At 44.5% G+C, this 12,489-nt stretch overlaps 1 protein-coding gene across 2 annotated transcripts in view; it reads right to left on the bottom strand.

Moving 5' to 3' along the window:
• The window catches only part of Fat3 (FAT atypical cadherin 3), a 577,941-nt gene extending 567,886 nt beyond the window's left edge, over window positions 1–10,055 (bottom strand). Inside the window, exon 1 of one of the 2 annotated variants that reach the window (XM_028763348.1) lies at window positions 9,881–10,055. The gene's annotated coding sequence lies outside the window, so the exon portion shown is untranslated. Of the gene's footprint in view, window positions 1–9,021; window positions 9,289–9,880 lie in introns of those variants that run through there. The other variant, XM_028763349.1, reaches the window with a different exon arrangement.
• Window positions 10,056–12,489: the final 2,434 nt, after the last annotated feature.

Raw genomic sequence — 12,489 nt, 5'->3', positions numbered from 1 at the left:
ACAAACCAGGTGAAATGTTTATCTTTTGGGACAGTTTTGCTAGGTTTCCTGGCTAGCCTGGAACTCCTTTCATAGATCAGGCTGGCCTTAAACTCAGAGATCCGTCTGCCTTGTTTTCCCCAATTGCCTTCCACTTTGATGAAGTATGGAAGATAAAGGTCAAATGCTTTCCAAATATCACATATTTCAAGGAAAATATATTTCCTCAGTGCTTGCACACTAGTTTCTCTTTAGGAAACCCAAAGTCTGCAATTTAAACTTAAGAAACAGATGGATGATTGCGAGACAAAATATTCTTTACTTAAGAAGTAGTTTTCCAGATTGTGAGGTTTGCCTAATTGAGTACATTTAAAATATGATTTGCTTTGGAAAAATGTGATGTATGCTCAACATTTGATAACATAGCTATTGTATAAAAGCAATCTAGGCTTATTCACATTGATTATTATAATAACCACTGATGAGCGCCGAGAAGGAAAAAAATCTCATAAATATCGTTTCCCCTTCTCTCATTCCTCATTTAGAGGAAAGATGCAATTTGTTATTAATTCTACTATTTAACAAAAATATACAGAGTTTAAATTGTTTCTCATGTGTACACTACTGAACACAGTTTGGGAATAATGTGATTAACCCAAGTAATTAGAAGCACACAATCTACTCTCCCAAACTGGGAGACAATAATCTAATCACTGAGATAATTCAAGGCCATCTAAGAAATATGTTACCTTAAAGATCTGATTCAAATGCCTACATTGCCCAATTTCCTTAACCAAGATGAGTCAATTGCTCCTGAATGTGAATCTAAGGCGTTTCTGCTTCCTTGTAAAAATCTAGTGCATTGCAAGCCAGTGTTACTTAAAATCCCCATTTTCCTGTGTAGGTTTGCATACGGATGTCTTTCCATTTTCCTAACTGATACATATCATAGAAGAGAGAGATAATTTTTGAATAATTAAGTTGCACATTAGTTTAATATGTGTCAGGCAAAAACATTAGTCCCAGATAATAAGCATACTCTAAACACACTTTCCCCAGCAAGGTTGTGGGTGTGAAGAGCCAGCACATATCATCAGCCTGACGAACAGTGTGATGTGTTCTTACTTCAACCATACTGTATACGATCTGCAAGATCTACAAGATAGATGGAACGGGGAGTTGCTTTTAAACAGTTCCAAGTTAGAGGATATACCTGGGAAGATCAACTGAGAACTGTTTAAGAGTTAGCTGTTCACAGTAATGTCACAGTACCGATGACATCTTATTTTAGATTGTAAGCAGTAACTGAAGTCCTATATGTTTAAACCTATTTTCTCCTTTTCTCATTTGTTACTGTCATTCCTGAGCTTTCTCTTCACTACCTGCAACATGACTAAATACTTATGATCATCAGAAGCGTTTCAAAAAGAAATATGCCCCACAAGGATGAAAGAAAAAAATTTTCCAATCTCCTATAGGACTGGAAAGTTTTTCTTGCCAACAATCAGGAATAAAAGGGATTTGACCCACTAAACCATCAACCAACAATCATAAAAGATACAGAAAAATGTAAAACTGAATATAAATGATGCCATAAAATAAATACAACATAGAGCTTGTCATCACAGATAATAAAATTATTATCATAAATTCTTCTGATTTGCTACAATAAAAATTTTACCAACACTCCTGCTTTGCTTTGCAGACCCTGTCCCCCTTTAGAGGCACTGAAGTTGCTTAGGTGACAAAGTGTTAGGAGACATTTATGCTTACTGTACAGGAGTAGCCATCAAGATGAGAAAGAACATCATTTTGAACTGTTGCGAATTTAAAAATGAAGTGGGAAGAGGAGGAAGAAGAAAAGAAAAAGGAAAGAAAGAAGAAAAGGAGGAAGGGGAGAAGGAAGAAAGGAGAGAGCACAATGTTGAAGTCATAAACACAACATGGCAACTGGTTAAATTGTAACAGCTAAGAAGATTCATAAGATGATGGACTTTCACTGAGTGGGATGTGCCTCAGGAAAGCCTTCCTGTCAATAAACCCCAATCTTTGTTCACTAATTAAACCATTGTATACAGTATCTCCGTGTGGATACCATGCATCAAAATTCTTTAATTATATTCAATTTTAGGCATAGTTCCTATTTAATCGACAGTCGGAAGCACCTGTACAGTCGTCTGAGATTGACACAAGACTCTGAATGGTGATACCACAGACTTCTGAATTCTGATTCATCTGATGATTATTATGAACTATCATTACTTCAAGGGTGGGAAAGAGTCACACCCACACTGCCTACCATCCATAGCCATGATTAACTGGCCCATTTTCATGTGTACACTTCTTTGGAATGAGGGTCTCCAGAGCTAGGCCAGGCTAAAGACTCCTTGGTAGCAAGTGACAGCTTGACTTATGTGGGCTTCATGAATCACCTGTCTTGAATTTCCATTTATTGTATCAGTCACTACCACCCTTCAGCTTCTACTAAAGGCCAAGGAGAGACACCCAGACTACACCTAAAAATAGATCTCAGAAGTTCAAAATATTACTTATATACATACACTTAAAATATCACCTGCAATAGGTGTTCGAGCTCTCCAGATTGTCCCTGGGAGCTTCACCTACCAAGATAGCTTCTTTATACTTCTTAAGAAAAGAAACCCTCAAAAAGCTCATGTTTACAAAACAAAACAAAAAAAAGCAAACCAAACCAAACAACATCCCCAAAACAACAACCACAACAACAAAGAACAAACCAAAACCAAAATATAAAAACAATAACAACAACAACGAATAAAACAAAGAAACCTGACATTTACACTGTCAATAATCACACTTTCCCCTGAATTTAATGCCTGCCATCTGTCTGGATTTAAGATGCTTGTAAGGTATTAAGTAATATTCAGTGATACTTAGTCATTGTGATAATTCAGGTTATAGCTCAAAGCATGAAGCATCATTTAGCTTCTCCAGACTTCTCTTTTTTTGACCTCACATGCTGTTGAGAAGAGCACCATTTTCCCCAGTCTTTGGGCTGCAATTTGGTGGGTATCCTTGAGATACAATTCTTGTTTTAGGTAAGTCTCTGTGGCTATACTTTCTTTAACATGTGCACTTATCTCTAAAATCACAGAAGAAAATAAGAAAGAAACGAAGAAAGTGAAAGAAGGAAAAGAAAACATATGAGTAGAGATACTATGCACAACTCCTATAAAAATCACCAGTATTACCTAACATGGGGCCCCTCTCACATTCAGAAACCTGGATCACATGGCAGCCAACTAGCTGTTTTGTTTTGTTTTTATTAGTTCTTTTGTCCTTTTAGCTGAAATGTAAGGGACAAAACTAATCCCCCATGCCATACCTAATTCTATGTCTGTGGCTAAGTCTCAGTTATAGAGAGATAGGGACTCAGAATACACCATATGCACTTGTATCAAGGCTTCCAGGCACATTCCAAATTCCTAGTTTCCTTTGAACTTGGCAGTGTGGACGACCACAAGAGGATAATGGAAGAAGGGTTGGATGAATTCTGGAATCCATCATAGAATAGCAAGTAACATTTCAACATCCTGTGTAGTCTTTCCAGTGACTATATATTTAGGCTTCATTAAAACCAATAAAATGGATAATTGTGGGGAATATGATCAATTCACTCTGTGTGTGTGTGTGTGTGTGTGTGTGTGTGTGCGTAGAATATCACCATGAAACACCATGACCACAAAGCAAGTTGGGAAGAAAAGGGTTTATTTGATTTATACTTCCAGGTTATACTAAGTAATTAGAAGAAGTCCGGACAGGAACTCAAGCAGAGCTGGAACCTGGAAGCAGGAGCTGATGCAGAGGCCATGGAGGGATGGTCCTTATAGGCCAGCTTCACATGGTCCACTCAGCCTACTTACTTATAGAACCCAGGACCAGCAGCCCAGGGATTACAACCCACAATAGGCCATTGATCACTAATTGAGTAAATGCCTTATAGCTGAATCTCATGGAAGAGACATTTCCTCAACTGAGCTTTATTTCTCTCTTGTGATTCTAGCTTGTGTCAATTTCACACACAAAACCAGCTAGTACTATATATATGTGTGTGTGTGTGTGTGAGTGTGTGTGTGTGTGTGTAAAATTATGAGAGAATCAATTCATTGAGAAAGAATACTATTGAGTTGAATTATGTTCTCTTTATATCCTTTCTAAAAGTTTATGCAACTTCCTAGCTTCCTGCTCTACTACTCAAGGTTCCTGCTCATTGTCACTCTTTTTCTAGTTAATAATTGCAAATATGTTTTGATTGCCAGAGTGGATGCATGGCTGTATCCTGCCTTCTCATTGGAACAAGAAGTATTCAAAGCTATGAGGGCTGCTTTCTATGGTCAGCATGACAGGATCTGGATCACATAGGAAGGAGTCTCAGTGAGGGATTTGTAAGATTTCCTTAGATGGTGGGCATGCCTGTGAGGGATTTTCTTAATTGGGTTAAGTGAGATGGAATGATCAATCCTGAATGTGTGCAGCAATATTTCATGGTCTGGGTCTTTGAATGAATGAGAATGAAAGAGGCAGTTGAGCAGAAGCATTTGTTGCTCTCTGTCTCTTGATATAGATGCAATGTGGCCAATTTATCCCTATCTCCTGCTACTGGAACCGAAACTAGATTGTAGCCTGCAACTGTGAACCTGGAAAACAGTTTCTCCTTTAAATTGCTTTTGACTGAGTTTTTAATCACAGCAACAGGAAAACAATCAAATCTCCAAAGCAATGATATAGTTATTCTTTGAATCTTATAAGATAGAGGTAGATTCAGGAAATATTACTGAAAATTATGTAAAAAAAGTGAATTCTAGACATGATGGTATAAGACTTTAATCCTAGCATTTGGGAGGTAGAGAAAGGAACACCCCCCCACCCCCAGTTTGAAGCCATCATTGGCTCTATATGATTTCCAGGCCACATAACAGGATCTTCTTATAAAACAAAAGAGTAGTCAATGATATAAGAAACAGTGAACGATTAGGTAGAAACAGATGAACGTGAAGTTAACTTGTAAGAAAAGGGAATAAAAAGGCTAAGAGCCTTAGAGTCTTCAAAGCTTTGCATAATTTGAAACTCCAACGACATTCTTAAGAACTATCCATATCCATTGCATAACCTTTGTGTCTAAGAAGGTGTCATCTTCAGGAGGCAGTGTCTGAGGGAAGACTACCCTTGGTCCGCTACAAAAATCTTCCAAGGTTTCTTTATCAGTGTATAACAACCTAGTCGCACTGACAGGAAGAGAACACTGTGATCATGGGATTGACTGTTGTGTTCTGAGGTCAATTCTTCATTTCTTCTATTTCCCAGAATCATATCAAGAAATCCCCACTCAAACTTCTGCCCTTCTAGCTGAGTTCGGGGTGGGGAGTACTCTTATGGTAGAAGTGGCTAAAACTGAGACTAATTTGGAAATTCCACCTGAATACATAATTGCTATAATGAGTCATTTGTTATTTTATGAGTACCTGACAGTCAGAAGTTAAGCCAGAAGAGTTCAAGTCACCAGGCAAGTTTTCAATGTCTTCACAATAGATTCAATCTGTGGCATTAAGATGATTGTTTTAAGAACCAACTTCTCTAAAGTTATTCTTGGAGGAGAATGGAGAAAGGAGTCAGTGGGGAGAAAGCTTATAAGACAAGAACATACTCAGAGAAATCACTGGGCTTGAAATACCAGTGCAGTCAAATGAATCCACTCAAAGAAAAGCTTTTCATTCCCAGTCTGTCCAAGGAAAGTGTCACACTGTGGGTCTTCATATTCCCAGGTCTCATAATTTAGAGAAACAGATAATCAACAGTAAGGAAAAGGAGAAAGGGAGATGGAGAGGAGGAAGAGAGAAAGAGGAAGGAAAAAGAACAAATGACAGGGAAGAAGAAAAAGAACTTAGGCATTTTTGTTAATAAGCAAATGAGTTTCCCAGGTACCTCCCTTCAGTGGTGATGAGCATATGAACATCTGTGGACTTCTCCCGCAAGGAGACCCTGCTCAGGTAACTAATCTTTCCCCTTAGGTTTGTTAGCTCTCCACTTTTGAGATCAGATTGGGTTTTATGTGTGTCTGACTGGCCTGTAACTTACTTTGGACTTTAGAGTAATCTTTAATTTCTGGTCCTCTGGACTCCATAACCTGAGTGCTGAGACTACACACATCTGAAGGTACCTTTATTTTAAATTCCCTTTTCAATCCTAGTGTCTCTCTAGTCAGCAAAGACGAGGTTCAACAATAGCACTTCTGCAATTAAAGAAATCAATGTAAAGGGGCAGCCCTGCTTGAGCCCAGGAGATGAATTCTACTCAATGTTTTTACCGCAGGACAACACTGGAGGTGACTCAGAGGGAAAGACCACACCCACTAGTACGGTTCTCCTCTTTCCATCACTGGCCATCACAAATCATCACAAATCCAAGGCACAGAGAAACACCAGTCCTAACGCCAAGAAAAGAGGCCACCATGTTGTTGGTCTGTGAGAAACCATTAATAGACCTCACAGATCACCCTGTGACTTGTGAGCTATGATTGAATAACTCTCCAGAATGGCAGCTGACTATTTCTTTCTATTTGACATAACTCACTTTCTAGATTAAGAACAGTCCCTTCTCCCAGCATGGGAAGGATGCAGAAAGGTTAACAGAGCCTGCCACTGATCTTATGTGACCAAGAAGAACCCTTGCTTTACAAAAGTCTATGAGCTAGTAAAATACCCACACAACACACAGGTCTGTGGATGCCCCATCCCACCCCCATTTATTGCTACTGGTTTCATTCCTTAGTAGCTCAGCACACATATAATTGCTGCTTAACAGACTGACTGGGTCCTAACTATTTAAAAATCCCACAAATGTCTCTGCCAGGAACCAGAATAAATAAAAACTGAAAGATGTGGAGAGCAGGTAGAGGCAAGGCTGGAATGCCAGTCACTGGTCAACAAATCCTGGCTGTGAAAATCCTGCAGTGAGGAGAGCTGGAGCAGCTCAGCAGCTCACCGATTTCTGATCTCATTGCCAGCTGTCTCTCACACGGAGTTTTGTATGGCTCAGATATGAAGACGTTATAACACGGACAGTCCTGGGAACTTTCTCCTCCCGGTGCACAGGGCATAGAAACCCAGTCCAACACCATTCATTGTCCAAGTTCCAGAGACAACAGTGGAGACTCCTGATCTAAATGGTTTAAATTATTCTTTATTTCTTGAAAGCAACTTGTATCCCTATACAATGCTAAAAAGAGATAAATAAATCAAAATAAATTAAAAAGGACACTTGAACTCACCCACAGCAATCCTACTACATAAAAACCATATCAAGGAGAAGCTACTATAGATTAAAACATACTCTTTGTCTTTTGGTGCCCTGTTTATCTTGCATGCTTTGTACTTATTTTACTGTTTAATTCTCCCTATGCAATTGTCCAATTTTTAATAATAATGGGAAAAAAGGGCAGGGGCTTGGTATGGAGGGTAGAAGGCATCAATGACCTGCATATTTTAGGAGCACTTCTTATTTCAATTTTTCGATCTCTTCTCCCTCTTCTCTCTCTTTCTCCCATCTCCTCCCTTTCTTTCTGATGAGATTCAATCTCCACATCAGACTGAACTCCCTCCTCCCCTTCCCATCCCCACCCCCACCCCACCGCTCAAGCATTGGGTAACCCAAGTTGGGCTCCTACAGCAGAGAGCTTGTGTTTTCTGAGATACCGGCCTCTGGGTCCTCAATTCCTGGATGGCAATTCTCCCATTCCATCTCCTGAATCAAGGCAGCTTCGCCTGCAGTACGTCTAGCCTGTTTTGTCTTTCTACATTTTTTTTTTTTAAAAACTCGGCCCGGGCGCAATCAAATCCTGGCAACAAAGCCCAGAGCTCAAAGCCACAGAGGTGGACTGGCGGGCAGCTCCCCGCCCCTCCTCCCACCGCCCAAACTCGCTTTTGAAAAGATAGGCGTCGGACCAGAAAATTAATGTGTCGATGGGAAGGAGGATAAAAGGCTGGGACGCGAGTGTCCACGAGTGCTGTGGGCTTTGCAGTTTTCTTTTATATACCTTTTAAACATCCAGGCCTAAAAGCTAGGAAACCACTTCGGAGAGCCTTTCGGGAGCCGACCCTGGTGGGCGCACCGCTCCCGCCCCGCGCCCTCCCCCATCTGGCTGAGCGGGAGAGAGCGGGTGCTTGGCGCGGTTTGTCTGACACTTGTAAATGGAAGTGGGATCCAACTTGGAAGTAAACGCGCCAGAGTCTGGGGGCGGGGAAGAGAGGAAGGCAGAGAAAGGACTCTCCCATCCTCAGCCTAGTCCAGTGTCCCTCCCTCCAGCCTCTGTGCAGAGGATTCCAGAATACTCCCACCAGGATCCAGCTCCGGAGCGCAAGAGGTGGCGAAGTGGGTCCCCTTCAGGGAGGTTCGAGCCACTGGCTGCCCTCGCTCTCGGATGCCAGCGCTTCTTGCTTCTGGGAGACTCCCAGCCACCTCCGCATCTTCACTGTCTCTGTAGCCTACCTTCACGTTCATTTATGGATACCCACACTGCTGAGCTTGCTCGTTATTGTACCTTAAGGTGGGTGCTATCGCCAACACGCACATCTAGGAGCGCCCCCTTTCCTCTGGTAGCAAGAGCCAAAAGATGTGTCTTTAGCGCACCCGACAACACCCGGCCCTCTGCATCCCACCCTCTCTCCGAGCGCACCACAGCTCCCAAGAGTCCGGCAGAGAAAAGCAACAGAAGTTGCTTTCCGCAAAGTCTAATCTTGGACAATGTTTAAACATTTCCGAAAACACACGCGACAAGAGTCGGCTTGGGGGAGAAACAGTGACCGCATTATTACTGCCAAAAAGACCCGGGCTCGCCACCTTTCTCTAGCCCGGCCCGATGGATTTTAGCTCAGCGACCCCAGCTGGTCAAGTCCTCTCGCTCACCGAGCGCCACGCGAAATCTGTCCAGTCTCCCTCTGCCACCTCCAGCCAGCTCCCTAAGATCCCCAACTACATTCCGGCAAGCCAATGGTTTCTTTTCCACACCTTCCGGAAAAGACTCAGGGAAGCTGAACAGTGCGCCCTCAACGTGCCCACGAGGAGCCGCAAGGAGCCGTTCGGCATCCCGGGGATGGTCAGACTAGCGCTATTCTCTTTTCAAATAGCACGACCAGTCCTGACGCCCGCCAAAAATCATGCGTCCTCCCAAAGCATTCGGGTCCATCTCCCGTCAAAACAACAGAAATCCTCTCCTGGCTTCTCAGCCCAACTGTCGCACCAGTTCAAAGTCGGCTGTCATTTAGAACCTTTTACAACCCGGCAAGACTCAGACAGATGCAGGGGGACCGGCGAGCAGTCTAGGCTACCCTTTCTGCATCGTGGAAGTGGAGGCTGGGCTCTCTGCTCCGCGCATAGCCTCCTCTAGCACGCATCCAACTTGCGCCTCTGGGTCCTGCAAGTGCATCCATTGGCATCTGTCCCTCTTCCCACTGAGTGCTGCAAGCGCCAGCTACCCCGCGGAATCGCCGCCTGATCTCATCCACCTGCAGCCAGCGGCCAAAGCTCAGGGAGAACCCACAGCTGCGCGCACAGACCCGCAAGCCCTCCCTCCTCTTATTGCTAGCCCTAAACTTGACCAACTCCGGTGCCATTTCCTGGCTCCTGCCGCAGGGCTCTGTCTCTCTGGGTTCCAGCTGGTAGCGGTAATGACCACAGCTCCAGGCAGCGCCCAGGCAGGAACTTTACAAGGTGAAAAGTTTCCCCCCACTCTCTCTGAGAGCTTTAGCTTTCTGGAGCATCCATCATAGCCTCTCTGTAACCAGGTAGCTGAGACTGTTCTGAGAAAGGTGCACCCCAGCCGGTGTACCATGCTCCCAAATAAGCATGCTAAAAAATCCTCACGCACCCTTGCCTTGGTCAGCGATGCAACCCTGCACCCGGCGCGTCCTGCGTGGTCTTCTTTTCAAGCCTAGGGCGAGCTGGCCACCCCGCCGCCTCCGCCGCAGTGCTCGCCGCGTGCTCCCGGCTGAGGCTGGGGCGGCGAGCGGAGGCGCTAGGCGCTCAGGACGCCGCCACTGCTGCGGGTTGGCGGCGGAGGAGGGGAGTCGGAGGAGGATGACGGCGGGAGGGGTGGGGAACCCGGGAGCGAGGTCCCAACGCGCAGCCCAGATCACAGCGCAGCCTGCCGGGAGGAGCGGTTTTCGCGTTTGCTTTAGGCAGCTTGCACCGCTACTGCTGGCTGTGGAGCTGTACCGGGTTCTCCATCGCGGCGGGCGCCGCTAAGCTTCGCTGTCTCCTCCTCCCTCCTGCAGAGTCGGGTCCTCCGGTTCCTCCAGGGGATGGGGGTGGGGGTGGGGATGACCAGAGATCTCCCAGTGCCACAGGAAGACAAGGGGAGCAGAAGGAGGCAGGGAGACCCGGTGGCCAGCAGGAGGACGCTCTGGGCGCCTCGCCTGGAAGCTGGACTAATTTTAGAGCCGAGGCATCTTCCACCCCTAGCTTGCTGGAAGAACGCATCAAAGTCAGACTGACGTTTTCAGAGAGCGCGCACACACCATTCTGAATCTGCCCTGCGCTTTTAGCCTGCTGCCGAGAGTGCAGGAGACTTCTCCGGACCAGATAAGGAAACTGAGACACAACGTGGCCAACGTGAATTTAACCAAGCTCCTCAAGCTACTTTGAAGCGCAGTGGGCACAACTATCAAAAGTCGTACCTCCTGCTGCCCACACGCGACTCGAATTTCTTCCCCACGCATTTTCAGATTACCGGGATCACCTTTGTGTGGGAGAGAATCAGACTAAAAAGTAACATGACTCATCACCCCCCACCCAATCTGAAACACCGTGGGATGTGAAGACATTCAGAACAGGAATGAGTGAATAGTCTCAGAGGAGCTAGGTGATTTGCAATACTTCTGGATCATCCTCACAAGTCTGAGGATTCGTGGCAAACTCTCCCCCAACCCCCAACACACACACACACACAGATACACACACATACACACACACACAGAGAGAGAGAGAGAGAGAGAGAGAGAGAGAGAGAGAGAGAGAGAGATTGAGATTTTCAGCGTTACGCTGAAATGAATGAGCGTTATGCCCTCACTTTCCCCCAAACCCCTATCCCTGCACAGCAAATCACATCTGTCTAAAGCAGGCTTTCAGCCCAGGGGGTTCCTAGTGTGTCCTCTCCCTACAGCTTCTCTGGAACTCTGGGACTGAGCACAACTTCAAGAGAGATGGGCCTGCAGACATGCTGTATACAGTAATTTGCTCCTTTTTTTGAGCCCTGAATTTCCCTTTGGGGAGCAGGGTCTGTAGCTCCTAAAAGTCTTTGTGCTCAGTCACACCCTTTGAAGAGCTCCTAGAATTTACCTTTCTGGTCTTGTCTCCCAAGCCTGGGGCCTTAAAGATCTAAAAAGCCCTCCACTCTCAGTAGGTGGGAGGTTCCCCTTGAAAGCCTTCTGCAGCCTTCTTCACTGCCTTGACTGCCCCATAAAGCACTCTGCATGCTCTGCTCGCTTGCCTTGAGCGTTTAATGGAAATACTAAGGAATACTGACAGCTAGCCATACATCAACTAATTCCAGGCCAGAAGCATGATGCTATCCAGGGCTTCCCAGTTACAAAGACCAGAAGAAAAGTTACCTGCTCTCCAATTATGTCTTTTGCATAATTTTATTCTGATTTTATTTTTTATTCAGGCATTTTCTTGGGCATTAAACGTTTATTGCCATAAAATATGCTCCTGTTATGGTGTGTTCCTTGTGACTGACCCAAGGTTGCTAGTATTGCATCAAAGATTTTAATGAATCAAGCATTTCCCATTCTAGTGCTTCTGTGTAAGGACCAGGAGAGTTACTGCCTGAAGCCAGCCAGTTTGGGTAGAGTCAGCTGGTGGCTGGATGGCTCCTGGGATGCACAGGGAGTTGGTGTTGACAGCAGGATAGGGCATCTTCCACCTCCTTCCTGGGAAGCTGGCCAGGTAACTGAAGAAGCAAGGATGCTATGGGAGTCCAGCCCCTCCAAAGATTTTCTTATGCCTCAGAGGCACTTTACCCATAAGTGCAGAAATCTGTCTAACTCTCTGCCTCCTGTTTTCAGGCAGAGTGTAGGTAGTAAAGTAAACGGTCTCTACTCCCAGGGAAGAAATGGCCATGGCAACCTGGGGAAAAAAGACTTTCTGCAAGGGGATGTATTGGCTTATTCAGGGAGACACCATCCTTTGGTATAATACTTGTTGATGTCAGAAAAACATCTATTTCTTTATAAAATAATCTACTATGTACCTGTGATATTGGGGGTCACATCATTGATAAAACTATGAACTTAATGAATGAGCCAAAGAGATTTATAATACTTAGATTTCCACCCAGAGTGCCCTGTACAAATCCTAGTGTACTGGATAAATATATTAAACAGTCAAAAATAAACAAGGGAAGACAGCATGAGAGGCCTCTGTTAGACTTGCTAACCACACAGCAGAGAGCCCTAAACTAACAAACCAGAAATATAT

The sequence above is a fragment of the Grammomys surdaster genome, unplaced genomic scaffold, assembly GCF_004785775.1.
Source record: "Grammomys surdaster isolate TR1022 unplaced genomic scaffold, NIH_TR_1.0 138, whole genome shotgun sequence".
NCBI classification, from domain to species: Eukaryota; Metazoa; Chordata; class Mammalia; order Rodentia; family Muridae; genus Grammomys; species Grammomys surdaster.
The sequence above is the reverse complement of the archived record's forward strand: the minus strand, read 5'-3'. Positions and strand labels throughout refer to the sequence as shown.